The sequence below is a fragment of the Chiroxiphia lanceolata genome, chromosome W (assembly GCF_009829145.1).
Source record: "Chiroxiphia lanceolata isolate bChiLan1 chromosome W, bChiLan1.pri, whole genome shotgun sequence".
NCBI lineage: Eukaryota > Metazoa > Chordata > Aves > Passeriformes > Pipridae > Chiroxiphia > Chiroxiphia lanceolata.
In genome coordinates this window covers 4,611,108-4,615,214 of record NC_045670.1, presented here as the reverse complement: position 1 = coordinate 4,615,214, position 4,107 = coordinate 4,611,108, and the positions used below count along the sequence as shown (strand labels likewise).

The 4,107-nt window shown below is 49.4% G+C and overlaps 1 long non-coding RNA gene across 1 annotated transcript; it reads right to left on the bottom strand.

Annotated features, from left to right (window-relative positions):
* Positions 1-849: 849 nt before the first annotated feature.
* Positions 850-1,757, bottom strand: LOC116780014. The gene is made up of 3 exons (XR_004354286.1): positions 1,680-1,757; positions 965-969; positions 850-863 (listed from the first exon to the last, which is right to left on the bottom strand). It is a non-coding gene; the product is annotated as an uncharacterized LOC116780014 (long non-coding RNA).
* Positions 1,758-4,107: the final 2,350 nt, after the last annotated feature.

The following is a 4,107-nucleotide window of genomic DNA, read 5'->3' as shown; positions in this document are numbered from 1 at the left end:
TGCAAACTGCGGATTGTGCCGGGTTGCTAGGCAGTTAGTGCTAGGTGCTGGGTACCATGGCTGATGGCAGTGGTGACTGTCCCCAGCGGAGCATGGGGGGGCAGTGGGTCCTCGGGGCATGCAGGGGGGGTGGCACGGGGCAGTTCCAGATGCCTCAGCACGGGATCTCCATCACTTTTCAGCTGCGGAGCTCCCGGCAGCAGCTCACGAGACGAACACAACAACTCTGAGCTCCTTCGGTGGGGTTGGGTGTTGGTACTCACTCAGCTTTGCTGCTTCGCTGTCCACATGGTCTCCGGCTCTGCTCCTCGCCGTTCTGTTTCACTTCTTCTTTTCTTCTTCTTTTTCTTTTTTTCTGTTCCTGTGCACTTTTCCCTAATATTTTTTGAGCTCTCTATACTAACTGCATCTCTCAGTACCGGTTGAGATGACGGCTTATAGACGTCTGAGTTTTTTTTGCTGAAAAATTTCCATATCTTAAAATGGATAGATAACTGGAATTTACCGATATTCCCCTGATTCAGGGATTTCTATTCTGGCCTAATGTAGGTTCTAAGCCCCACGTTGGGCACCACGTGTAATGTGGGGGTCTTTATATGATAAAGAAATGGACTCAACTCCTCGATGAGATGGCAATCAAAGAGGTTTATTCAAACTCGGCACTCCTTCTTATCCCTTAAAACCATGTGACCTTGTGACCAATGGGGTTGTCTATTTCGGTGCATGTCCCTTGGGTTTCCCTGCCCTTGGTGCGTCCTCTGCACCCTGGACATGCCTCCTACAGATAAGAGCTAAAGAGTGAGAAATAAAACAGTCTTAAAAACAATTTACAACCACTCCTCCTTTCTTCCATGTTCTCCCTCCTCCCCCTGCATCAGTGCAGGGAAAGAAGTCCACTCCTTGGGCAACAGGTCTTCCAAATCTACTATCCCCTAGGTATCTTCCATGGGGTGCGGGGGGTCACTGCTCCTCAATGGTCCTTCATAGGTTGCAGGGGGTACAACCTGCCTCACCATGATCTTCACCACGGATTACAGGGGAGACAAAGCTCTGAGTCCTTCCCCTGTTCCGTGGGGTCCCTCCCACAAGTAACAGTCCTTGATGGACCTCTCCAAAGTGAGTCCATCCCTCAGGCAGTAGTTCTTCCATATCTACTGTCCTGAGAGTTTCTTCTCCATCCTTCATAGGATACAGTCCTTCACAGAGGGTGAGTTGTACCAATGTGAGTTCCCCACAGGACCACGAGTCCTATCCGGGAATAACCTGTTCCGGCGTGGGCTTTCCTCTCCATGGGCCACATGCCTCTTGAAGGACTCCGCTCCATCCTGGGTCTTCCACAGAGGGTAACGACCTTCTACCATGCATTCATCTGCTCCATCATGGGCTTCTCGTGGGATGGACCTGGGGGCTGCGGGGCCACTCTGTCTCCCTGACCTAGCCCGCGGAACCCCCGCACCTCTTGGCCTGGCCACCCCTGCCTGTGGCAGGAAGGCGGCAGGGCCGCCCTGGCCCAGCCTACGGGATCAGTTCCAACACAAACTGTTTCTCAGGGGTTGCCACTGCCTGCTCCGGGCTAGGTGCAGAGAAGCCCTAGGCCAGCAGCTGCCTCGGGCCCATGCCGCAGACACAGTCCATGATGGGGGAGGCAACCCGGGCCGCCCGGAGTTTCAGTCGGAAACTCCCCTGGTTGCAATTTCTTCTGTGCAACAAGGTTTTTCTTAAATATGTTATCACAGAGGCGTTACTAAAACTTCTAATTGGTTCAGCACCAGGAAGTCTGCCCTGGAACCAACCATCTTTGGCTCCATGGGGGGGGGAAACTTTTAGCAGCTTCTACAGAAGCTATATCTGTAGCCCCCACTGCTACCAAAAAAACCCAGTCACATTGACCTACAACAGGAGCATTGCCTGAAGAGGTGACTTGTGTCCAAGAAGCACCACCATATAACGAGTTACCAGAAAATGAAAGACGCTATGCTCTATTTACTGATGGATCTTGACATGTGGTAAGAAACCATTGGAAGTGGAAAGTTGCTGTGTGGAACTGATAAAGGAGAGGGCTAGTCAAGCCAGTTTGCAGAAGTGAAAACCATCCAGTTAGCCCTAAATATTGCTGAATGAGAAAAACGACCTGTGCTATACCTCTCTACTGACTCCTGGATGGTGGTTAACGCCCTATGGGGGTGGCTACAGCAGTGGAAGAAGACCAATTGGCAACACAGGGGTAAACCCATCTGGGGTACTGCATTGTGACAGGACATCACTGCACAGGTAGAAAACACGACTCTGAAGGTATGTCACATCGATGCTCACATACCCAAAAGTCATGCTACTGAAGAACATCAGAACAATGAGCAGGTGGATAAGGTTGCCAAGATTGTAATAGCCCAGGTAGACTTGGACTGGGAGCGGAAGGGTGAACTATTTATAACCCCATAGGCCCATGAAACATCAGGACATCTAGGAAGAGATGTGACGTACAGATGGGCTCGTGATCGAGGGGTGGACCTGACCATGGAGGTCATCACATGAATGTGAAACGTGCAGCAATTAAATGAGCCATGCAAGTAAACTCTCCCTGGAATAGAGGATGACAGATTGGTTTCCAATATGGTGAGGTCTGGCAAATTGACTACATTGGACCACTTCTACGAACATGGCAAGGCAAGAGCTACATACTCACCATGGTGGAGGCAACGATTGGTTGGTTGGAAACATATCCTGTAAACCAGGTCAGTGTTCGAAACACCATCTTAGGCTTTGAGAGGCACATTTTGTGGTGACATAGCACCCCAGAGAGAATCGAATCAGATAATGAGACTCTTTTTTAGAATAACCTCATAAACTCTTGGGCAAAGAAACATGGCATTGAGTGGATCTATCACATCCCTTATCACCCACAAGCCTCTGGGAAGACTGAGAGGTATAATGGACTGCTGAAGACTATGTTAGGAGCATTACGTAATGGGACATGGAAGCATTGGGAGGCAAATTTAGCAGAAGCCACTTGGCTGGTCAACACTAGGGGATCTGCCAGCTACCCTGGTCCTGCCCAAACAAAACCCCTACACACTGTGGGAGGAGAGAAGGTCCCTGTACTACACATGGGGAAGTGGCTGGGGAAGTCAGTGTTGGTTTCTCCTCCCATGAGAAAAGGCAAACCTATTTGTGGGATTGTCTTTGTTCAGGGACCAGGGTGTACCTGGTGGGTAATGCAGGAAGATGGGGGAACCTGGTGTGTGCCTCAAGGAGATTTAACCTTGGGGGAAAGATAATCTGCGTTTAGTTGTATGTTGCAGGAAGTAAAGTCGCAGGACAATGAAGAGTGAATTCTGCGAGGAGCAAAGGAGAGTGTGACAATGACCGGAGCCGAGCTGGTGTTGGTGCCCAATGATCGATTGTGTTGCTTCTCCTACCCTGAGTATCCATCCCAATGGAATGGAGCCCAAGATCTGGAGAGATGGAAGAAGGTCATAAAACGAGATCTGTGCAAGTATGGGAGATAGATATGAGATCTGAGTATGACATAAATGGTATGGAATAAGGGGTGGAGATTGTATTGGGTCTGGCTGAGATGGTGTTCATTTCCCCATAGCAGCCCTCACAGGGCTGTGCTCTGCACTGGTAACTAGAAAGATGCTGATAACGCACCAGTGTTTTGGCTACTGCTGAGCATAGCATCAGCACTGTAACATTCCTTCCTCAGTCGAGGGCCAGATCCTGAGAGGGGACACAAGTAAGCCAGTTGACCCAAACTAATCAAAGGGATATTCCAGACCATATGATGTCAGTTGAGATATAAAAACTAAGGAAAGGAGGAGGAAGTGGGGGCATTCATTATTTACGATGTTCGTCTTCTGGAGCAACTGTTCCGCATGCTGAAACCCTGCTTCCCAGGCAGTGGTTGAACATTGCTTGTTTATGGGAAGTAAAGAATAAACTTTTTTTTCTTTTTGCTTGTGCACATGCAGATTTTGCTTTTGCTTTAGTAAACTGTCTTATCTCAACCTACGAGTCATTTTCCATCTTATTTTCTCTCCCCCTGTCTGGCTTGGAAGGGGAGTGATAGAGTGGCTTAGTGAGCACCTGGCATCCAGCCAAGGTCAG